The following is a 25,501-nucleotide window of genomic DNA, read 5'->3' on the forward strand; positions in this document are numbered from 1 at the left end:
TTTTATGTTCAAGCATAAAACAAAAAGAAATTAATAGTGTACTTTAATTATACATCGGATTTCTGACTTTTATGACCGGATGATATATAAATCTGTTAAGTATCAAATTCTTGTGAATAGTTTAGCATCTTCTCTTTAGAATAGGATTTGGGATTATGGAAATACAAGAGAAAGAAGACAGCAAGAACCTGTCAAGAAGAAAGAGTGATGGGTTTGGTTACAAGAAACTGTTGGGGGTTTTTTTGTTTTGGGAGGGTTGTCTTTTTGCCTTTTCTTGAGCTGCTCCCGTGACATTTGGAGGTTCTCAGGCTTGGGGTTGAATCAGAGCTGTAGCCACCGGCCTATGCCAGAGCCACAGCAACAAGGGATCCGAGCCGCGTCTGCAACCTACGCAACAGCTGACGGCAACACCAGATCCTTAACCCACTGAGCAAGGCCAGGGATCAAACCTGCAACCTCATGGTTCCTAGTTGGATTCGTTAACCACTGCGCCACAATGGGAACTCCCAGGAAACTTGTTTTTCCATGTAAAAAGCAGAGTCCAGGTGGGAGCCCTGAGTTCTCCTTGCATAACCAATAGTTCCAGGATGAAGGTTTACAATCTTGTGTGAGTGTAGAAAAATATCTCAGAAATCTCCCTGCTTCTCTGCATCAATTTTCACCTCTTCTCCCTTCTCTCTGTATTAATCAGGATTCTTCAGAAGATAGAACTAGTAAGGTATGGGTATGGGGGGCGGGCAGAATCTGTGTGTATGTATGCATATATACAGAGAGGGAGACTGATTTTAAGGAACTGGTGAACAGCAGGCTGGAAATTCTACATATTATTGATGTTACAGTCTTGGGTCTGAAAGCATTTTGGAGGCAGAATTCCTTCCTACTTGGGGAAAGGGTCTCAACTAGATTGGATGAGGCCCATCCTTATTATGAAAGATAATCTGCCTTTCTCAAAGTCTACTGATTTAAATGCCAATCACACCTTAAAATATACCTTTTACAACAGCATCTAGACTGTTGTTTGAACCCTGACGCATACACAGCATGAAATACTATCTCCTCAATAGGTTCATTTATCTCACTAACAGCAGTGATGTTAATAGTCTTCATTATCTGAGAGGCATTCGCATCAAAACGGGAGGTGTCTGCAGTCGAACTAACAAGTTATCATAGCCCAACCAAGTTGACACATCAAATTAATTATCACAGTCGCTAAAGAAATCTGATTACTCTTGAGGGAAAAATGTTAATAAAAGAAGTTCTTTGCCATTACTTTATTAGGCAAGATCCTATATATCCTGCAAACAGATATGTATGTAATAGTTGTATTGTCCTAGGCAAGCTGGTAAACAGAATTGGCCGGTTTCTTTGAAAGCAGAAACTGAGGTCAAGACCTTTAATTCTGTTTTTTTTTTATTACTCAATGAATTGATTACCTTTATAGTTGTACAATGATCATCACAATCCAATTTTATAGGATTTCCATCCCACAGCCCCAACACATCCCCCTACCCCCTGAACTGTCTCCTTTGGAAACCATAAGTTTTTCAAAGTCTGTGAGTCAGCATCTGTTCTGCAAAGAAGTTCATTGTGTCCTTTTTTCAGATTCCACATGTCAGTGAAAGCATTTGATGTTGCTGTCTCATTGTCTGACTGACTTCACTTAGCATGATAATTTCTAGGTCCATCCATGTTGCTAAAAATGCCGGTATTTCATTCCTTTTAATGGCTGAGTAATGTTCCTTTGTATATATGTACCACATCTTCTTGATTCACTCCTCTGTCGATGGACATTTAGGTTGTTTCCATGTCTTGGCTATCACAAATAGTGCTGCAGTGAACATCGGAGTACATGTGTCTTTGTGAGTCATGGTTTTCTCTGGATAGATGCCCAGGAGTGGGATTGCTGGATCAAATGGTAGTTCTATTTTTAGTTTTCTGAGGCCTCTCCATACTGTTTTCCACAGTGGTTGCACCAATTTACAACCCCACCAACAGTGCAGGAGGGTTCCCTTTTCTCCACACCCTCTCCAGCATTTATTGTTTATAGACTTTTTGAGGATGGCCATTCTGGCTGGGGTAAGGTGGTACCTCATAGTGGTTTTGATTTGCATTTCTCTAATAATGAGTAATGTTGAACATCTTTTCATGTGTTTTTTGACCATCTGTATGTCTTCTTTGGAGAACTGTCTGTTTAGATCTTCTGCCCATTTTTTGATGGGGTTGTTTGTTTTTTTGGTATTGAGTGGTAGGAGGTCTTTATAAATTTTGGAGATTAATCCCTTGTCAGTTGATTCATTTGCAAAGATGTTCTCCCATCCTGTGGGTGTCTTTTCATTTTGTTTAGGGTTTCCTTTGCTGTGCATAAACTTTTAAGTTTGATTAGGTCCCATTTGTTTATTTTTGGTTTTACTGTCATGACTCTAAGAGGTGGATCTGAGAAGACGTTGCTGTCATTTACGTCAGAGAGTGTTTTGCCTATGTTTTTCTCTAAGAGTTTTATAGTATCTGGTCTTATAACCAGGTCTTTAATCCATTTTGAGTTTACTTTTGTGTATGGTGTTAGAGAGTGTTCTAATTTCACTCTTTTACATTTGGCTGTCCAGTTTTCCCAGCATCATTTATTGAAGGGACTGTCTTTTCTATATTGTATATTCTTGCCTCCTTTGTCATAGATTAGTTGGCTGTAGGTGCATGGGTTGAATTCTGGGCTTTCTATCCTGTTCCACTGATCTATATTTCTGTCTTTGTACCAGTGCTATACGGTTTTGATGACTTGCTTTGTAGTATAGTCTGAAGTCAGGGAGCCTGATTCCTCCAGCTCCGTTTTTCTTTTTCAGGATGTCAAGACCTTTAATTCTAACAAACAAAGTTCGGTTCATTGTATGAAAGAAATGCTGGCTAATGATAACATCGTTTGTAAAAGAGCCATCTTTCACAATTTAATAATTAACTCTGAAATTCAAAAATAAAAGTAAGAATAATAGATGCTATGAAATATTACTAAAAGAAGTAAGTCTCTGTACCATTTCTGGAGCAGTGCTGCATAACCTAGGCAACAATCTGTAGTGATTCTATGCAGGAGGCAGTGTGACCCTGGCTTCTCATGAGCTCTGTGCTGCGGTTGCAAACCATAACCCCAGGATAACAATGCCTACTTTGTAAGGGAGAGTTGTCAGGGAGCAAGACGTTTTCCTCTACCCTGCTGGTCTAAGAATTAAATTGACTTGAGACAGATGAACAGGAGAAAAATCACACAAAAGTTTTATAATATGTACACCTGGTGGGATCCAGGAAAACTTATTAACTCACCTTAAATACCACTTTCAGCTAAAGACAACAGAGATTGTTGGGGATTGCGGACAGGAGTGTGGAACTTCAAAGGGGAGGAAGGCAGCTCCCATGGAGATAGAAAAGCAAATGTCTGGTACCCCAGTGTTTTCTGGGTCTACAGAGATGGTAGATAGAGTAGACTGATATGTAGGCCCTGCCTTGAGTGCCCTCACCACCCAACCCACCTTCTCACAGACATCTATTCTGGGAACAATTCCTCTACCTAAATTCTTTAGGCAGTTAGGGGTTAGGTAGAGTTTCTTCCAGAGCCTTTTGCTCCTTAATTGTTTTCAGTTTTAAATAATCCACTTGCCAAAGAGACATTTGGGGATGGAAAATCTCCTCCCCTTCAGAATTAAGTAAGATAATGTTTGCAGATGCTTAGTACTTATAGTAAGTAATCAGTAGATGTTAGTTGCTGTCTTACTTTCACATTATTATCATAACTGGAGATTACAAAATATTGGGTGGGAGAAACAGAAACCAGAGTCAGATTTCAAACTCAGGTCTTTGTTTATTTGTTCATTTTGTGTTCCTCACTGTCTCCACTGAATCTGGGATTGGGTGCCTGGCACCATTCTTAGAGCATAGATTTTGGTGTCAGATCTCTGTATCTGCACCTGCTCTAAACTGCTGGCACTGTAGCTCCAAGGATTTTCCATGACTGTTGAATCCATGACCTTATCTGTGAAATAAACAATACCTACATGGCAAGTGGGTAGAAATCAGCTCAAAATAATGAAACTTTATGAGTTAAGTATATAGTTTGGACACCTGCCTCATACAGGTGTACCAAAATCTCCTTCTCTTGTGTTTACCGAAGCTTTTAAGCTTGGAAGACTGATTTCCAGAATGAACTCTCTGCCCAACTAACAACCATTTAACTGGAGAAGATTCTAAAACAATCATTTAACATTTCTAAAAAAAAATGTTCTAAGGGTATCCAGCAAATGGAGAATCATTCATTCATTCAAGAAAATCTGGGAATTCCCATCATAGCTCTTTGGAAGTGAATCTGAGTAGTATCCATGAGGATGCTGGTTCAATCCCTAGCCTTGCTTAGTGGGTTATGGTTCCGGCATAGCCGTGAGCTATGGTGTAGGTCACAGGAGCGGCTAGGATCTGGCATTGCTGTGGCTGTGGTGTAGGCCTGCAGCTACATCTCTGATTCTACCCCTAGCCTGGGAAACTCCATATGCCTTGGTTGCAGCCCTAAAAAGACAGACAGGAAGGGAGGGGAGGAGGGAAAAGGAAAGGAGAGGAAAGAGAAAAGAAAAGAAAACCTACTAAATCTTGGTCCAAACAGCAGGCATTTGAGCCGCATCCACTCTCTTCCCCTCTGTCTCAAGAAAGCTCCTGGGGCTCTGAGAGGCAGGCACCCTCCCAGGCTCCTGCTTGAAGCTGTCTTCATCTGAGCTCAGCACAACCCTCCAGCCTGTGTTTATTGCAAGGTCCTATTCTAGACTAACAGTCTAACTAGAGAGGACAGGACCTCCCTTCCTCACTGCTCCCACGCTTCCAGGGGATAAGCTCTACCCCAGGTGTGGCCCTAGCAGAACAGAGGGCCCAGTGTTCCCCTAGCTGCCCATCCTCCAGGGAGGGCCAGCTGCTATTTGGGGGGCTCAAGGCTCACACTGGGACAAGTGGGTCAGCACCCACCCTAGCTTCAGCTTGTGCAGGGGCACAGAGATCCTGTCCAGGGGTCTGCAGCTCTGGCTGAGGGGGCTGACTCTATTCAGAACAGAAGAGAATCCCACACTTACGGGCTTTGTCAGAAACAATGAAGATCTTGGTGGAGAACAATTAAGAGGGCACTCAGCTCCAGGATGTTAAGAGCACAACAGAATGTCAGTCAAGGAAACAGCTAAGAAGGATCCTCCTGGAATCGCTGTCCAGGCTATGGTCAGTGGACTAGGCCAGCCTCACTCACAAGCAACCTGACCAGCATGCAGACCAGACTTGAGCATCTTCCCCAAGCTGCATGCAGATCCATCAGCAGATGGTGCAGGCCTCCCTGGGACAGGGGCTTTGATACAGCCTGTGACCCAACCACTGGCTGAACAATAACCTTTCAACTCCTAGGAAGCCAGGCTGAAAAATGAAGTTACACGCATGCCTGGCAGTCTGGACAACTGTACCTGCCTATAGTCTGCCTCGTAGCTGCAGAACAGCACCCTTGCATCAGCTGAGTTCACGGCCACCCCTCAGACTGTGGAGGTGGGCAGGTAGACACCCTTCCTCCCAATGCACTGAGGAGTGTCACTCGGCCAGGCTGGCCAGCTCCCCTCAGCAGCTGAGGGGATGCTGCCTTTGACCCAGTTTCTAGAGTCTCGGGTTTCCTTCCCAGCAGTGAAGTCTTGGCCATTTTATAAACCCCATTCCCACCCCCAACAATGGATCATCAAATGCTCTCTCTACCTACCTGAACTTTGGAGTTCCTCTTCGTGCTTTCTTTGTCCAAAAATCCCTCTGCTTCCCCTCACCCCTACTCCCCTAAAAAAATTTAAAATGAAACACACACTCTCACTCAGGGCCCTGAAAGAGGGGAGACCAGGAATTTGTATCCAAGCTCTCATATCTTCTCTACCTTCCATCCCTTCTTTTATTTTTGCTTTATTATAGGTTATTATGTTCCATGTGTGAAGTCAGCTGACATCTGTTTTGGAGTAAGATGGTATATAAACCTTCTACTTGATCAGCATATGTTAACCAAATTTTCAGAAACAGAGACCTGATTGAAATTTAATGTATTCCTTTGAGGTTTGTAAGGACTGCCCAGGAGAGACAGATTCAAGAAGCGCTTGAATTATGTTCTGCCAGCCTACAAAATAGGGGGTTGCTTATAAACACAGAACACCTGTGAAGTTACATAAATTGTTCTTCAGAAATTGACTGGCAAGAAGGAAGTGTGCTTGTTAAGCAAGGACCCATGGGATCCAAAATGGTTGCATAGTTACAAGGTGGGAGACCGTAAGGTTGCAGCTGGGAGGTGCTGTTTGTTCTAAATATGATTAGTGGTATCCTTGGATCTGGTTCAGTTCAAAGAAAGTTCAGGTTCTCATGGAGGAGAGACCTGTGTGAGACCAGATCCTTAGTGGCTGCCTGACTTCATTTTTATACACTTGAACTGTGATCACTCCATTGTAATTTCAATTTGTTGTCACAGCAAAGCTACCTTCCTCATTTTCCTGCCTTCTGACCTTGAGGCAGCAAACACACAGGGAAGTTTTGGTTGTATGGGTATATTGAAAACATCCTTATCAAAGGGATTTTTGTGTGAGGTTCTGTTTTTATCTCCATGATATTACAACTCAAGATAATTAGTTTTATGTTGCACCACACAAGAGACCAGGTGACAAATTGGTGATGGATGTATGCTTTTGTTTTGTCTTTATAGGGCCACAGGTGTGGCATATGGAGGTTCCCAGGCTAGGGGTAGAATCGGAGCTGTGGCTGCTGGCCACAGCCACAGCTACAGCCACAGCCACGTGGCATCCAAGCCACATCTGCGACCTACACCATGGCAACACCAGATCCTTAACCCACTGAGAGAGGCCAGGGATCGAACCTATGTTTTCATAGATGCTAGTCAGATTTGTTTCTCACTGCACCATGACAGGAACTCCTGCTTTAATTTTTAGAACTGGTGAGATTGACTTTTGAAATAGAAAAACAGCAGATTCTAGAAACAATTTGTTTCAATGATGAGTTCTTTCACTAAATTTAATTCTTGCATCAATAAAGCTGATAGAAATAACTAAAAGTAAAATTTGTAGTACAAATATTACATTAGATAATTTACCTTTGTCAGTTAACTTCCATGATGTTCTAGATAAAGGAAATCAGGCTAAGATGTAATTAACTTGATACACCTTCTATGATACACCACTTCTGCCATTTCACAAGGGCTGTCACATTTTTTTAGGAAGCTTGTGGCTTTTCCTACAGATTAAAACATTTGTTTTAAAGATGTTTGTATTGGAGTTCTTGTAGTGGCACAGCAGAAACGAATCCAACCAGGAAACACGAGGTTGCAGGTTCAATCCCTGGCCTTGCTCAGTGGGTTAAGGATCCGGCATTGCTGTGGCTGAGGTGTAGGCTGGCGACTATAGCTCTGATTAGACCCCTAGCCTGGGAACCTCCATATGCCACAGGTGTGGCCCTAAAAGACCGAAAAAAAAAAAAAAAAAAAAAAAGATGTTTGTTTTTTTTCTTTTTTTTTTTTTTTTTTTTGGCTTTTTTTGCTATTTCTTTGGGCCGCTCCTGCGGTATATGGAGGTTCCCAGGCTAGGGGTCGAATCGGAGCTGTAGCCACCAGCCTACGCCAGAGCCACAGCAACGCGGGATCCGAGCCGCGTCTGCAACCTACACCACAGCTCACGGCAACGCCGGATCCTTAACCCACTGAGCAAGGGCAGGGACCGAACCTGCAACCTCATGGTTCCTAGTTGGATTCGTTAACCACTGCGCCACGACGGGAACTCCTGTATTTTTTTCAGCAGGACATATATGCTACTAAAATTTTTATGTAAAACTTTTAAAAACATGTTTCAGGATGGAAGTCTTTTTTTTTTACCCCCCAGAATTTAAAGACAATTAAAAGATTAAATTGTAACTAATCATCTGTAAGACAATAGTAAATTTGTGGAATAAAGTACTAATTATTATAATCATACTTACAGACTTAATAGATTAATATCTGTGCTTTATTTGGACATTATTATGGGATGAAGGTTTGACTATAGTTTAAAATTATTTTAGTGTACCTTGTAGTACCAATTTTAATAAATTCTTGAATAAATTAGTTCTCCCCCATTTAATTTAAATAACAGCAAAGGCAATCAGAAACAACCTTTGTAATAAAAAATGGAAAATAGTGATAGAAGAAAGCACATTAGTGAAAGAATTTTAAATCACACATCTTAAAAAAGAAATACTGTTTCTGCATATAATATTCAGTGAGTGATATTTTACTGAAGCCAAGATTGCATAACATGTGAGTTTAAGTGGAAAATTAGTCTTTCATGCAAAATAAAGAAAAGGAATGTTGGTTTTAATCATTCCATATAGTATGTAACTGTTTATTTGTGTTGGGAGAGAAAATATTGAATCAGTCCTGAAATGATACATACATACTTTATCTTTAGTGACTTAGTGTCAGTTTGTAAAGTGTTGATCCAGGGAATGATAAGAAAGGAAATGTTTAATTCATAATAGGCCTGTTTTTCAGATCTTTCTGAGTAACTCTCTGGAGATGAATAGAAAGACCACAGGTCTGTGTTTATCTGGCTTATGCTGACAGATCAGACAGGTTCCAGCCTGGTATCAAAATCAAAGTGACATGGAATATCTTTGCAAAACCCCCCAGGCAATTATATCATTCTCCTAATGATATTGATAAAATAAAACAGAGTTGGAGTTTGTATTGTCTGATTTGGATTTCTTAGTTAGCTACTTCAGATCCTGCCAGAAGAGTTACCATTTGGAGGCCTTCAGGAGGTCAGGTTTCCAGGAGCCATGGGAGAAAAATTTCACACCTTCCACTCTCAGGCCTTGGGGTACATTTTGGGTACAATACTTTTCTTTGTACAAAGGTGTTTCTTTGTAGCTGCATTATTTTAAGTTTTTATAAAACCCACTGACTTTAAATGGTGTGGGGCCCTCTGACACCCTCTGCAGATTTGCTGGCCTTTGTCAGTTATAAAAAAATACTCTGAGGTGGTGGTCTCTCCTGAAATTTTTTATTTGTTAGCTTTTATGTATTTTGACTAGAACTTCAGGACCACTGCTTTAGAGAGTTTGGTATGTTTCCTTTCAATTTTGGCTTGTGATTATAAAGGGGAAAATGCATTAAATATTTTCTGCCCTTTTGCAAGGTTTTGTTGTAAAATGGAAACTTTCCTGTTATATAGGTTTAAAAAGATCTTCCCCACTCTAATATTTAAAAATATATTTGGGCCTAGGATAGGCTAAAGTGTTTCCAGAAGCTAAGTTCTCCAACTTAACAGAGATTAGAACTCCTAGAGTTTTGTCCTCTATAACCAAGAAGAAAAGGAATGAAATTACCACCTTTTTATTAGAGATTCTGATCCCTGTGTTCTTTCAGGAGGTTGGGAGGGTGAAGATAATACAAGAAAGAAAGTATAAGCTATTTTGCCTACTGTTTTGCATTTTAGAAAATAGAAAGAAAAGCTAGGGGTGAATTTAAGATATCAGGTGTATTTAATCATATCACCATTGAAATCCACTGGGGTTGTGTGGTTTGAGAAACTATGCTTCTAGCACAGTAGATGTTCTAGAAAAAAAAAAAAAAAAGGTTGAATAAAAGTAGTTAAGATCACTTTCAGATTGAAGAAAAAGATTTTTCTGAGTAGAATGAAACTAACAGAAAAATAAAAGCATTTTAGGTGATGTTATACACACATCTCATAAGACAAATTAGAAATCTTTAGAAAATTGTCATTAAAGGGGCACATTTGGTTACAAATTATAGAGAACCACCTTAAATTAAGTAACACCCCAGAAGGATTTCTCAGAGGCCTCAAGAGCCCAAGGTAAAGGGAAGCAGCCTTAGGCAGGATAGGGACAAACCAAGGGACCAGTGTGGGGTCTCTTCCCTGGCAAAATGGTTAACATCTCGTTTCACTTTTTTTTTAAGTTGTCTGATTTGGGGAAATTTATAGAAACCCTCTATGCCTCCATTTCCTCATTTTTTTTCCTTTTTTTTTTTTTTTTTTTTTTTTCTTTTTTCACTTTTGACTGCCTCAAAGCGTATGGAGTTTCCAGGCCAGGGATCAGATCCCTGCAACACAGCCACTGTTCTGAGCCGGGGATTGAACCTGGGTCCTGGCTCTCCAGAGACATGGTCCATCCCATTGCACCACAGCAGGAACTCCCTTTTTTTTTTCTAATTTCTGAAATGAGAAGAATAGGCGTTCCCTTCATGGCTCAGTGGTTAACGAACCTGACTAAGATCCATAAGGACATGGGTTTGATCCCTGGCCTCACTCAGTGGGTTAAGGATCAGACGTTGCCTTGAGCTGTGGTAGAGGTAGAAGACGAAGCTCAGATTTAGCATTGCTGTGGCTGTGGTGTAGGCCAGCAGCTACAGCTCTGATTCAACCCCTAGCCTGGGAACTTCCATATGCCATGGGTGCAGCCCTAAAAAGACCAAAAAAAAAAAAAATCTCATTTTGTTTGACTGTTACTGCATACATTAAACATGGGTAAATTTAGTAGTGTGAAGAATTTTTTGTCCTGGTTTGCACACCATTTATCCTAAGAGTCCTGAACTTAGACTCAGAAATTACAGCTGAAGAAGTTCCTGCTGTGATGAGGGGGGTTAAGGATCCAGCGTGGTCTCTGCAACAGTGAAATTTCTGCAGCAGCACAGGTTCAATCACTGCCCCAGAGCAGTGGTTAGGTTAAGGTCTGCGTAGCCACCAGATCCATCCCTGGTCTGGGAACATCCATGTGCTGTGGGTGTGGTGAAAGAAAGAAAGGGAGGGAGGAAGGAAGGGAGAGAGAGAAGAAAGGAATTACAGATGCATTTACCTTGCAAACTTAGTCAAGAATTGGAGGAGGGAAATAGCGCATAGATTCTGGCCCCACTACAGCTGTACCCCTGCAGAAAGTGTCAAGGGAGGAAGATAGCAACACTCCTAGACCCACAGCAGGCTGATTAAGCTTTCCAATACTGGTTTCTCTCCATTTGTGTGGGAAGTCAGTGTGATCAAGTAAATATTGTATTTAACCCAGTAGCTAAACATGCAGTAGATATACAAGAAACAGCATTTTTTTCCCAAAGAGTTTGCTCTTCTTTTTTTCCCCCTTTTCAAACAATGATTTCTTTCAAAGGCCCGGCTCCTCTCCTGTCTCCTCCTTCCCCAGAGAGTATCAGCCCACCTGGGTGAGATCAGATCGTACTCCTGCTCCTGGTCACAGAAATGCCTAAGAATAAACATTAGCATGTTTGCAATGAAAATGTGTTCTAATCCCTCTGGTAATACTGAGCTGTGAAAATTTGCACCTATACTGATTTTTGAAAAAGTATGATTATTTTTGGCATATAAAACCCTCTTTTAGCATGCATAGATGTAGATTTTTCATGCTGCTTCCAGAAAGTTTCCTTACCTTATTGTATATAATTTAGTCCACTAAAGCAGTTCCCAGAGTGACTGGGAACTATTTTTAAGGCTATGAAAATATATCTTTCCTTATAAAAATCATTCATAAAGTCTTTTGGGTTTTGGTTACAGTCTTTACATTGTTTTAGCAATAAAATCATTAGTACTTCTGGGGAAAATCATGAATGGATCAAAATTCTTTGATTTAAAGATATTTAAATCCAGTTTAAAAAATGAGAATATTCAACATAGTTTTCAAAATTGGTCTAAAAAAATTATGTGAAAGTAGACCAGACTGTTCTTGACTTTGAATTACCATCAAGAATCCACCAGAGGGAGTTCCCATCGTGGCTCAGTGGTTAACGAATCCGACTAGGAACCATGAGGTTGCAGGTTCGGTCCCTGCCCTTGCTCAGTGGGTTAAGGATCCAGCGTTGCCATGAGCTGTGGTGTAGGTTGCAGACGCGGCTCGGATCCCGCGTTGCTGTGGCTCTGGCGTAGGCCGGTGGCTACAGCTCCAATTCGACCCCTAGCCTGGGAACCTCCATATGCCGCAGGAGCGGCCCAAGAAATAGCAACAACAACAACAAAAAGACAAAAAAAAAAAAAAAAGAATCCACCAGAAAGAGGGCAGTAAGAGATGAGAAAGGCAACAGTAGATTGGAAAATAATTTCAGTAAATAGAAAAAAGGGGAAAACTAGAAATGCGGTGTGACAAAGACACTGAGTTATTATACTGTATATTTTTCTTGTTTTATTCTAGAGTGTTATAAGTGAATATCTAGTAGAGTATCATATTCCATGTTCTTTTTTTATGACCTGAAACTTGAGCTTCACTCTTTAAATGTTGATTTCCGTGTCAAGCATTCAGTGACATTTGAAAGCATGTGGTAATACAGATACTTTATAGTTGTTTATTTAAGGAACTTAAAATATAGGCCCATTAAAAATAACTAGAAAATCATTGCTTCTGATATTTCAAGCCGTGAATCAATGTGCTGATATAACCAAAGGGAAAAAGATCAAAATTCCTTTGAACCTCCAAGCCTACCCTTTAAAACCTAGCTGTTTTTTCTTTAAGTGAAGACCCTTAGATGTGGCAGTGATGACTTAGGAGAAATCGTGCCTTATAGGTTGACATACATAGTTTTATACGTATTTTTGTAAATCTATGTTAAGGATTTAACATATTTAAACATATATTAATTTCTATCCTTATGAATTTAAAATATAGATCTTGTTTTTTTTTCCCCAAAAGTCATGAAACCTATCCTTTTTCCCTTTAGTGTTCCTGGTTAGATAAGGATAAATAAAGATAATATTTCAAACCTCACAGCTTTATTTGACATATGTGCTTTATCAACGCTACTCTTTAAGTGGCTAAGCCATGTTCTCAGGTACAGGCTTTCAGAATTTCAACTTCATGTTAAAAGCAACCCCCATAGTTAGAGTATATATTTGCATAGGATATTTTACATTTCATGCAGTTAAAAGTGCTTTCCTCATATAAATCCCTGGGGTTGGGGCAGATCTCTTCCCTATCTTCTCTAATAACTTGTACACACACAGTTATTCACCTTCATAAATATTTGTAAAAACTCCATAAATTAACTTTCATTGTAGCATTTCAATAGAAATGACCATATAATAAGGAAAATGGTAGCAAGAGATTAAAATAGGGATAAATGTCTTTATCAATTTGCTAAATCTGCAGTTGTTAAGTATTACTATATTGATTTAAGACAATGGCTTATTTCATAATCTATTATGTAGTTCAAGGAATATAAGGAGATGTATATTTAAATAATTTTTTATGTTAAAACATTTTTTAGAATCAGTAACCACAAATAGCTATCTACTCTAGTACAATTTTGACAAAAAAAAAGAAAAGAAAACAAAATGTCAAAATCCAGAATTTGATAGCTTATTTCAAGTATAATGTTTAGCATTTAATGCAGAATAAATTTAATGGTATTAATTATAAGATTTATAGAACAAGCAAAGGATGGGATATTCTCTTTCCTGGATAATAGTAAATAAATAGAAAAAAAAAAGAAGGTTTGCTGTTAGCTAACAAAACATACAGGCACACATATAAAAAGATACTGGCATTTTTTAAATTACTTCTTAATTCTATTCTAAAAAGACATGTTTAGGTGCCAGCTCACAATCAAAACTTTACCTTTAAGGTGTTCTGTTTGCAGTTTCTCTCTGGCTAAATCTAGGAATCAAGAAAATTGACAGTGACAACAGCAAAATGAAGGCATTTTGAAATAGTGGAACAAGGTCTTAAAATTGAGAAGGGGGAAATCAACCTTAGGTTAATGAGGTTCTGGCAGAAGTAGGTCTAGATTTCTAGATTTCTACCTCAGACCATTAACCAAATAAATTACAAAAGGGTTAAGGAAATAAACATTAAAAGTGAAACTTTAACCAGAAGAAAATAATGGGAAATATTTTTAGGGTTTTAAATGGGAGGAAGCTTTGCAAGCATCATAGCCATAGAAAATCAATTTTTTTTTCTTTCTTACTTCTAAGTGATTCATTGTTGATGTTCTTCTAAATAACAAATTACAAAGGATATGTAGTAGTCAAGTTAATTGAGGAAAATTTTTTTCATCTTGACCATTAACTTCATATTTTCCAAGCATACATTGCTTCTCTGGTTCATTTTACTTTCAATCAGTTTTTCTCTTAAGGTTGTAAACATAGACATAGTTGAATAAGTCAATTAGTACCATCAGGCTTTTAAAAGCATCAGCCTCCTGCCCCACCCTTCCCCTACACCCACTTGCATTTCTCCTAGCTGTTTACTCTTGTATTTTCTGCTGTGTTTCTCAGTAACAGCCTTGTACTGCTAGTTCATTATTTATTAATTTAGCCATTATCTATTAATTTACAATAATGGTAGATGAAATTTTAGCTCATTTTGTTACCAAACCAAACTTGAGCCTGCTCACCCAGTGCACAGCAAAGTTAATCTATTGACTCTGGTTGTGGTAAAGGAAAGTGCAATACTCACTGCAGGTTGCCAAGCAAGAAGAGAGGGTAGCTCATGCTCAAAGGACTCCAGCTCTCCCAAGGCTTTCATGCAAGGGTTTAAAGGTCTGATTAGGGATAAGAGTCACAGAGTACATAATCATGTCATAGACATTCTTCTGTCTCCTTGGTGATGAGGTAACAGGGTGATGTTTCTGGAATCTCAATCATCAGTCTTCTGGTTCCAACCAGTCTGGAGTCTTTGAGCTTGTGGTCAACATATAGTCATTGTCCTCCACTTGGGAAAGGATATTTAGTTCCTGCAAAACAACTCAAGGAGGAACTGAGGGTCCTGTGACTCTGATTTGTGACTGAACTGTTGTTCATGCTATTAATTTTCTTGTTTTCTATTTCTGCATTTTCTTGCTTCTCTAATCATTAACTGCTTGAGTCTGCTTTTTGGAACTCAGTTATATTCTTCAACTCTGTTTCATTCTTTATATTTTTTTAACTCTTTGTTAAAAACTAATTTCTCATTCTGTTCATCCAATCTTCTCTCAAGTTCTTTGATCATTACCATCATCACCTTGAACTCTTACCAGGTAGGTTGCCTGTCTGCATTTTGTTCTTCTGGTGCTTTATCTTGTTCCTTCATTTGGAAAATGTTCCTCTGTCATCTCATTTTGCCTAATTTGCTGTTTTTACTTCTGTGTATCTGGTAGGTTGGTTACATTTCCCAACCTGGGAGAAGTGGCCTTCTGTAGGAGACATCCTGGAGGTCCCAGCAGCACACTCCCCTCTGGACACCAGAGCTATGTGCTCTAGGGGTATCCCTGATAGGGCTGCATTGGTCCTTCTGTTGTAGAAGACTTGACTACTATGGGTGGTCCTGTAGGCATAGCTGGCCCCGGTCCCTTTCACTGCCAGGCTCTGCCTTCCGACTTTTTTTTTCTTTTTAATGGTTTTTATTTTTTTCCGTTATAGCTGGTTTACTGTGTTGTCAATTTTTTACTGCACTGCAAGGTAATCCAGTCACACATACATATATACATTCTTCTTCTCACATTATTATGCTCCATCATAAGTGACTAGATATAGTTCCCAGTGCCATACAGCAGAATCTCATTGCTTATCTATTCCAAAGGCAATAGTTTGCCTCCATTAACCAGGGTTCTGACTTTGGCTTAGCAGATCTGTTTGGCTCTGCCTTTAAATGTCTCTGGGGCTCTAATATGGCTATTAAAGCTTCTCTTTGTTGTTCATCTGTTTCTGTTCTTTCACTCTAGGAGACAACTGCCTCTTTCCAGACTACCAAGGAGCCCCTAGTAGTCTTTAACTGTCTGTTAATTCCTGGGGTCTCTCATTATCTCTCTGCAGGATATCAATCCAGCTTAGCCATAGTCAGCCAACTCCTCTGTCCATGTGGCAGTGTTCGCACTGTATCTTTGATAGCCTGAATCATCACACCTGCAAGGACATTGCCACACTGGAACATTTTCTTAGGCTACCTTTGGTGGTATCATTAGCAGATCTTGCCTCTACTGTGCCAGAGTCTGTTTCATGTACCAGCCAGGACTGTGGGGTGGTGAATAAATCTGTCCAAGACCTCATCTCACTGCTTGTTTTCTCAGACTCCTTGTGGCTGCACTTAGGTTATTTCAGGCTCTCTAAGAAGCAAGTGGCAAGATTGGATTTATTGGGAAAAACAGGAAGGGAGCCAGAGGAAGCTGGGACAGCTGTTAGACCTGGATGCCAGTCCAACCCCCATGGAGGAGAGGGAAAGAAGGAAGCCTGGATAGCAAAAGTCTTTGACTGCAGTGCAGTTCCAAGAATGTTTTGGCAAAGCTGATTGAAAGTCCTTGAGCTAAAGCTGCCCTTTAGAAGAGCCTTATGTGTCCCAGGATTGTACCTGCACCACTATCCCTCCTGTGCTCACTCATTATCTGGGAGCAACCCCAGGCCTCTGTGCAAGTGAAGTGACTGACTTCAGAGCACAGCAGCTAAGACCCTACCTAGGTCATTTTTATTTTCTGCATTTGGAACCTTGGAGATCTGAAGATACATATTCCTGGCTGCCATAGAAATGAGACATTTTATTTCTCTTATTTTTACTACCTTTGACTAATACTTAAGGTATTTATTTCATATCTTTGCACCTTCCCCAAATAATATAACACCTTCAAATTATTTAACTTTTCTCACCACAAGCTGTTGATCAGTGTTTTAGGGGTGTGTGTGTTTGTGCACATTCAGGCATGTGCGCCTGTCAGTAAGATGTGATGTCTGTGTTTATGTTCCTTTTGTTTGTTTTTTGCATATAAGCATCCAGTTGCTCCAGCACCATTTGTTGAAGAGACTGTCATTTCTCCATTGAGTTGCCTTTGTTCCTTTGTCAAACATCAGTGAAGTATGTTTATGAGCCTGTTTTTGAACACTCCACTCTTATTCATTGATATAAATGTCTGCTCTGTTACTGCTTGTCCCAATTCTGGTAGTTCTATAATGAGACTTAAAATTGGGTTGTGTGAAGGATTCAACTTTGTTTTTCTTTTTCAGTATTATTATGGCTATTCCAGTTCTTTTGCATCTTCCATATAAATTTTAGAATCAGTTTATCAATATCCACAAAATAAATTGTTAGGATTTTTATTGAGATTACATGAATCAATTTAAGTGGGAGAACTGGAGTCTTCACAATATTGACTACTCCTATAGTTCATAGACTATCTCTCCATTTATTCATATCTTATTTGATTTCTTTATCAGAGTTTTGTAGTTTTCCTCATAGATCTTTTCGCGGCATATGGAGGTTCCCAGGCTAGGGGTCGAATCGGAGCTGTAGCCGCCAGCCTATGCCAGAACCACAGCAACATGGGATCCAAGCCGTGTCTGCAGCCTACACCACAGCTCACGGCAACGCCGGATCCTTAACCCACTGAGCAAGGGCAGGGACCGAACCCGCAACCTCATGGTTCCTAGTCGGATTCGTTAACCACTGCGCCACGATGGGAACTCCAGATCTTCTATCTGCAGTTAGAGTTATACCTTTGAATTCCATGTATTTTATGCTATCATAAATTATATATTTTTCAGTTTTAAAATTTACTTGTTCAATGCTGATATATAAGAAAGTAACAGAATTTTTGTATACTGACCTGTGTCCTTCAACCTTCCTATATTTGTTTATTGGTTCCAGGAGTTATTTTGTAGATTCTTTGGCATTTCTACATAACATATTCATCTGAAAATATAGTTTTATTTCTTCCCTCCCAATATGTATACCTTTCATTTACTTTTCTTGTCTTATTACATTAGATATGACTTCCAGCATGGTGTGAAATACAAATTAAAGAGAGAATACCCAAGCCTTATTACCATTCTTAGGAGGAAAGCATTCAGTTTCTTACCATTCAGTACACTGTTAGCTATAAGGTTTTTTGGTAGATGTTCCTTATCAAATTGAAATTCTGTTCCTAATTTGCTGAGAGGTTAGAATTGAGCCACAACAGGAACTCCTGCTGAGAGTTTTTATCATGCTGTTAGATTTTGCAAAATGTTTTTCCTGCATCAGTGTCATCATCATATTTTTTTCTTTAGCTTGTTGATGTAGTAGATTACATTTTTTTCTTTTCTTTTCTTTTCTTTTTTGGCTTTTTAGGGCTGCCTGCAGCAAATGAATGTTCCTAGCCTAGGGGTCAAATCAGAGCTGCAGCTGCTGGCCTATGCCACAGCCACAGCAACACAGGATCCAAGCCGTGGCTGTGACCTACACCACAGCTTGCAGCAACTCTAGATCCTTAACCCACTGAGTGAGGCCAGGGATCAAACCCACATCTTCATGGATACAATGGGAACTATATTGAATCCATATTGCATAACTTGGATAAACTATACTTGGTCATGATGTATAATTCTTTTATTCATGTTGAATTCTATTTGCTAGTACTTTGTTGAGAATATTTGTATCTCTGCTGAAAAGACATACTGGCCTTTACTTTTTCGTTCATTTGTTTTGGTATTAGACAATTGCTGACTTCATAGAATGAGTTAGGAATGCTTTTCTGCTTCTACTTTCTGGAAAAGATTCTTTTTTTCTATAAATATTTGGTAGAAAATTCACTAGAGAAGCCACCTGGACCTTGTAGTTTCTTTTTGGAAGGTTATTAATTATTGGCTTAATTCCGTTATTGGATATAGGTGTCTTTGGATTATCTATTCTGTGAGAGATCTAGTAGTTGATATGTCTTTCAAAGAATCCACTCATTTTATCTAAGTTATCAAAATTTTTGGCAAAGAATTATTCATAACATTCCTTTAAATGTCCATGGGATTAGTAATAACCCTTCTTTCATGATTTTTATTACTAATTTGTGGGTTTTTTCTCTTCTGTATTTAGCCTGACTAGAATTTAATCAATTTTATTAATCTTTTCCAAAACTCAGCTTTTGGTTCTTCTGATTCTTTCCTTCTGTTTCCTTTTCTCAGTTTCATTTATTTTTGCTCTAATTTTTATTTCTTTTCTTCTGCTTGCTTTGGGCTTAAATTTTATTTTTTTTTTACTCTAGTTCTCTAAGATGGAATCTTATATTCTTCATCTAGTTATGGCATTTTCTTTTCTGCCAGGAGAAGTTCCCTTAGCATCTATTGTAAAGCTGGTTTGGTGGTGCTGAGTTCTCTTAGATTTTGCTTGTCTATAAGCATTTTATTTCTCCATCCAATCTGAACAAGATCCTTCTGAGTAGAGTAGTATTGGTTGTAGGAGTTCCCCTTTCATCACTTCAAATATATCATGCCACTCCCTTCTGGCCTGCAGTTTCTAGTGAAAAATCAGCTTATAACTTCATGGGGATTCCCTTGTATGATTTGCTGCTTTTTTCATGTTGCTTTTAGTATTTTCTCTTTGTCTGTAATTTTTTGTCAATTTGATTAATATGTCTCCTGGAATGTTCCTCCTTGTGTTTGTCCTGTATGGATACTCTCTGCACTTCCTGAACTTGGGTGACCATTTCCTTTTCCAGGTTTGAAAAGTTAGTGGCTATAACCTCTTCAAATATTTTCTCAGGCTCTTTCTCCCTTCTCCTTCTGGGATCCCTATAACATGAATGTTGGTGCATTTAATGTTGTCCTAGAGATCTCTGAGACTGCCCTCTTTCTTTTCATTTTTTTTCTTTATTTTATTCCATGGCAGTGATTTCCACCATTCTGTTTTCTAGATCACTCACCCATTCTTCTGACTCATTTATTCTGATACTGATTCCTTCTAGTATATTTTTCCTTTCAGTTATTGTATTCTTCAACTGTTTGTTCTTTATATCTTCTAACTCTTTGTTAAACATTTCCTATGTCTTTTCCTTTCCGTTATTGTATTCTTCAACTCTGTTTGTTCTTTATACTTTAACTCTTTGTTAAACATTTCCTATGTCTTCTTGGTCTGTGCCTCCATTCTTTTTCCAAGATCTTGGGTCATCTTTACTAACGTTCCTCTGAATTATTTTTCAGTTTGATTGCCTATCTCCACTTCACTTAGTTGTTCTTGCAGGGTTTTATCTTGTTCCTTCATCCGGAACATATTCCTTTGCCATCTCAATTTGCCTGACTTTGTGTGTTTGTGGTCTCCATTCTGCAAGCTAGAGTATTGTAGTTCCTCTTGCTTCTGGTGTCTGCCCCCAGGTGGATGAAGTTGGCCTAGGGGATTGTGCAGACTTCCTTCAGGGAGGGACAGGTCCCTGCCCATTGGTGGGTGGAGCTAGGTCTTGGCCCTCTGGTGGGCAGGGCTGTGTCATGGGGTGTGTTTAGAGGTGGCTGCAGGCTCAGGAACACTTTCCTCAGCCTGTCTGATGATGGGTGGGGCTTTGTTCCTGCCCTGTTGGTTGTTTGGCCTGAGGCTTCCCAGCACTGTTGGGCAGGGCCAGGTCTTAGTGTCAAAGTGGCACCTCCTGGAGAGCTCATGCCAATGAGTACTCCCTGATACCTCAACCACCAGCTACCCCCTCCTCCAAAAGAGACCCTCCAGGACCAGCAGGTAGGTCTGGCCCAGGCTCCTATGAAATCACTGCTTTTTGCCCTGGGTTCTGGTGCACATGAGGCCTTGTGTGCACCCTCCAAGAGTGGAGTCTCCATTCCCCCTAGATACTTGGAGTTCCCTCAATCAAGCTTCACTGGCCTTCAAAGCCAAAAACTCTGGGGGCTCCTCCTCCCAGTCCCAGCCCCCCAGGATGGGTAGCCTGATGTGGAGCTCAGAACTGTCACTCTGGGAGTTCCCCTTGTAGCACAGTGGAAATTAATCCGAGTAGTATCCATGAGGATGCAGGTTCAATCCTTGACCTTGCTCAGTGGGGACCTGTCATTGCTGTGAGCCATGATCTAGGTCACAGACACAGCTTGGATCTCCCGTTGCTCTGGCTGTGGAGTAGGCCAGCAGCTGCAGCTCCAATTCAACCCCTGGCCTTTGAACTTCCATATGCCATGGGTGCAGCCCTATAAAACAAAAGCAAAAAAAAAAAAAAAAGGTAAAAAAAAGTACTCTTTCTCCTGTGGGAGAACCTCTGCAATATAATTATTTTCCAGTTTGTGGCTCACCCACCCTGCAGGTATAGGATTTGATTATATCATAATTGCACCCCTCCTACCATCTCATTGTGGCTACTTCTTTGTCTTTGGATATCAAATATCTTTTTTGGTCAGTTCTAGTCTTTCTGTCAGTGGTTGTTCAGCAGTTAGTTGTGATTTTGGTGTTTTCATGAGAGGAGGTGGGTTCAAGTGCTCTACTCCACCATCCTGTTTCCAACTCCCTGGGTTTAAAAAAAAAAAAAAAGATAAACAAAATCACAAACCTCTACCTAGGCTAACTGAAAAGGAAAGAGAGAGGACTCAGATAAAATAACAAATGAAAGGGGAGAAATTACAAACATCAGAGATACAAGAAATCATAAGAGAATACTGTGAACATAACTTGTATGCTAACAAATGGACAATTTAAAAGAAATGGATGAGTTTCTAGAAATATTTATACTGTCACAAATGAATCAAGAAGAAAGATAAGTTGAACAGACCAATCACTAGAAGTACAATAGAATCTGTAATTTTAAAACACTCCCTGCAAACAAAAATCCAGGGCCAGATGGCATCAACAGGGAATTCTACCAAACATGTAAAAAAAAACGAGTACTGCTTAAACTATTCCAAAAAAAAATCAAAGAGGAGGGAACACTTGCAAATTCATTCTTTGAGGTCACCATGATCCTGATAACAAAGCCAGACAAAGACACTACAAAAAAATAAAATTATAGGCCAATATCTTTGATGAATATAGATGCAAAAATTCTGAACAAAATATTATCAAACCGAATCCAACAACACATGAAAAGGATCAGATACCATGATCAAGGTGGATTATTCTAGGGTCGCAAGGATGGTTCAGCATGCGTAAATTCATTGATGTGATACACCATATTAACAAAAGGAAAGACAAAAACCACAGATGAGTTCCTGTTATGGTGCAGCAGAAACGAATCTGACTAGTATCCATGAGGATGCAGGTTCAGTCCCTGGCCTTGCTCAGTAGGTTAAGGATCTGACATTGCCATAAGCTGTGGTATATGTGGCAGACATGGCTCAGATCCCACCTTGCTGTGGCTGTGGTGTAGGCCAGCTGCTACAGCTCCAATTCAACCCCTAGCCTGGGAACTTCCATGTGCCTCAGGTCTGGCAAAAAACAGAAAACCCACATGATCATATCAATGGGTGCAGGAAAATTATTTGATAAAATTCACATCCATTCAAGATAAAAACTCTCACCAAAGTGGATATAGAGGGAACAAATCTCACCATAATAAAAGCCATTTACAGTAGACCCACAACCAACATAATACTCAATGGAGAAAAGATGAAAGCCATCTTGCTAAATTCAGGAACAATGCAAGAATGCCCAGTGTCACAACTTCTATTATACATAGTATTGGAAGTACTAGCCACAGCTATCAGACAAGAAAAATAAATGAAAGCTTTCCAAATTGAAAAAGGAAATGTAAAACTGTCACTATTTGGAGATAACATGATACTCTATAGAGAATCCTAAAGTTTCCACTCAGAAACTATTAGAACTAGTAAATGAATTCAGCAAAGTAACAGGATAGAATATTAATATACAGAAATCTGTTGTATTTATTTGTACTAATATTGAAACATCAGAAAGAGAAAGTTTTTAAAATCCCATTTAAAATTGTGGCAATTGTGGCAAAATAAATAGAATACCTAGGAATAAACTTGGGTAACCAAGGAGGTGAAAGACCTATACTCTGAAAACCATAAAATATTGGTAAAGGAAATTGAATATGATTCAAAGAAATGGGAAGATATCCCATTTGCTTGGTTTAGAAGAAATAATATTGTTAAAATGGCCATACCACCCAAGGCAATCTACAGATTTAATATAATCTCTGTCAAGTTATCTAACAAAAAACAACCCAATCAGTAAATGGCCAGAAGACCTAAATAGACATTTTTCTAAAGAAGACATACAGATGGCCAACAGTCACATGAAAAAATGCTCAAAATCACTAATTATTAGGGAAATGCAAATCAAAACCACAGTGAGGTGTTACCTCACCCCATTCAGAATGGCTGTCATCAAAAAGCCTATAAATACTAAGTGCTGGAGAGGGTGTGGAGAAAAGGGAACCCTCACACAGTGTTGTTGAAAATGTAAAGCCACTATGGAAAACATTATGGAGGTTCCTTAAAAAACTAAAAGTAGAGCTACCATTTGATCCAACAATCCCACACCTGGGTGTATATCTAGAAAAGACAAAAACGCTAATTTGAAAAGATATATATAAAATATATAATTTGAATATATATATATATATATATATATATATATATATATATATATAAAGATAGTGTTTATGGCAGCACTATTTATAATAGCCAAGTCATAGAAACTACCCAAGTGCCCATCAAGGTATGATTGGCTTAAGAATATGTGATGTGGCTATGGGGAACAGTGTGGAGGTACTTCAGAAAACTCTACATAGAACTACCATATGACCCAGCATCCCACTCTTGGGCATATATCCAAACAAAACTTTCCTTGAAAAATACACGTGCACCTGCATGTTCGTTGCAGCACTACTCACAATAGCCAAGACATGGAAACAACCCAAATGTCCATCGACAGATGAATGGATAGGAAGACGTGATATATATGTATATACAATGGAATACTATTCAACCATAAAAAAGAACAAAATAATGCCATTTGCAGCAACATGGATGAAACTACAGATTCTCATACTGAGTGAAGTAAGTCAGAAAGAGAAAGACAAATACCATGTGCTATCGCTTATATCTGGAATCTAATATATGGCACAAATTAATCTTTCCACAGAAAAGAAAATCATGGAGTTGGAGAATAGACTTGTGGTTGCCAAGGGGGAGGGGAGGGAGTGGGATGGATTGGAAGCTTGGGGTTAATAGATGCAGACTATTGCCTTTGAAACAGATAAGCAATGAGATCCTGCTGTGTAGTACCAGGAACTATGTCTAGTCACTATGACGGAGCATGATAATGTGAGAAAAAATTATGTGTACATGTATGTGTAACTAGGTCACCATGCTGTACAGTAAAAAATTGACAACACTGTAAGCTAGCTATAAGGGGAAAAATCATTATATTAAAAAAAAAAGAATATGTGATGTGGGAGTTTCCGTCATGGAACAGCAGAAACGAATCCAACTAGGAACCATAAGGTTGCAGGTTCGTTCCCTGGCCTTGCTCAGTGGGTTAAGGACCCAGCGTTGCCATGAGCTGTGGTATAGATCACAGACACAACTCAGGATCCAGCATGGTGTGGCTGTGGTGTAGGCCAGCAGCTATAGCTCTGATTAGACTCCTAGCCTGGGAACCTCTATATGCCACAGGTGTGGGCCTAAAAAAAGGAAAAAATATGTGATGTGTTTATAGTGTATATAGTGTGTGTGTGTGTATATATATACACACATATATGTGTATACATAGTGCAATATGCAACCACAAAACATGAAATATTGCCATTTGCAACAACATGGATGGACTTAGAGATTATCATACTAGGTGAAGTCAGATGAAGACAAACTTTATATCTCTTACATGTAGAATCTAAAAAATAATACAAATTAATCTATGTACAAAATAGAAACCAACTCAAAGACATAAAAAACAAACTTCTGGTTACCAAATGGAGATGGAAGGACAAATTAGAAGTAAGGGATTAGGGAGTTCCCGTCGTGGCGCAGTGGTTAACGAATCCGACTAGGAACCATGAGGTTGCGGGTTCGGTCCCTGCCCTTGCTCAGTGGGTTAAGGATCCGGCGTTGCCGTGAGCTGTGGTGTAGGCTGCAGACACGGCTCGGATCCCATGTTGCTGTGGTTCTGGCATAGGCTGGCGGCTACAGCTCCGATTCGACCCCTAGCCTGGGAACCTCCATATGCCGCGGGAGTGGCCCAAAGAAATAGCAAAAAGACAAAAAAAAAAAAAAAATAGAAGTAAGGGACTAACAGGAGTTCCCATCCTGGTGCAGCAGAAATGAATCTAACTAGTATCCATGAGGATATGGGTTCAATCCCTGGCCTCGCTCAGTGGGTTAAGGATCCAGTGTTGCCACAAACTGTGGTGTAGGCCAGCAGTTGCAGCTCTGATTCAACCCCCAACCTGGGAAATGCCTTATGCCACAGGTACAGCCCTAAAAAGAAAAAAAAAGAAAAAGAAAAAAAAAAAACACCATGAAGAAACAATCAGTCTAGAACATAGGGTTATTGATTTTTTGGTGTCCTCTGGAGTGTCTCTTATTGCACCTGGTGCATTTTCTTAGTGTTATAACCGCAGTTCTTTTTACCATCAACCCTTCATGTGCCAGGGTTATATTGAGAGTCTCATAGAACAGTCTATGTGGAGAGAAAAGTCTGAGATAGGATATCTGTCCTGTATTGCCATATGGTGGATGGGACCCTCCTGGTTTCAGATTTAGATAAAGGGGATAATTTGGAAAGGATGGAACATAACCCTATCACCCACTCTCTAAATGTA

At 39.5% G+C, this 25,501-nt stretch overlaps 1 protein-coding gene and 1 long non-coding RNA gene across 9 annotated transcripts in view; one reads left to right on the forward strand and one right to left on the reverse strand.

The window, feature by feature from the left end:
• FMN2 (formin 2) overlaps positions 1-25,501 on the forward strand; it is a 305,517-nt gene that overhangs the window by 261,741 nt on the left and 18,275 nt on the right. The gene's annotated exons all lie outside the window — the stretch shown is intronic.
• The window catches only part of LOC146396692 (uncharacterized), a 91,822-nt gene continuing 67,718 nt past the window's right edge, over positions 1,398-25,501 (reverse strand). The window contains exon 5 of one of the 2 annotated variants that reach the window (XR_014827802.1): positions 1,398-2,856. This is a non-coding gene — a long non-coding RNA (uncharacterized LOC146396692). The remainder of the gene's footprint in view (positions 2,857-25,501) is intronic. The other variant, XR_014827801.1, reaches the window with a different exon arrangement.

The sequence above is a fragment of the Sus scrofa genome, chromosome 14 (genome assembly GCF_054392235.1).
Source record: "Sus scrofa isolate SSC_HxYL_T2T_F1_AM1 chromosome 14, Sscrofa_HxYL_maternal_Yorkshire_Landrace_v2.0, whole genome shotgun sequence".
NCBI classification, from domain to species: domain Eukaryota; kingdom Metazoa; phylum Chordata; class Mammalia; order Artiodactyla; family Suidae; genus Sus; species Sus scrofa.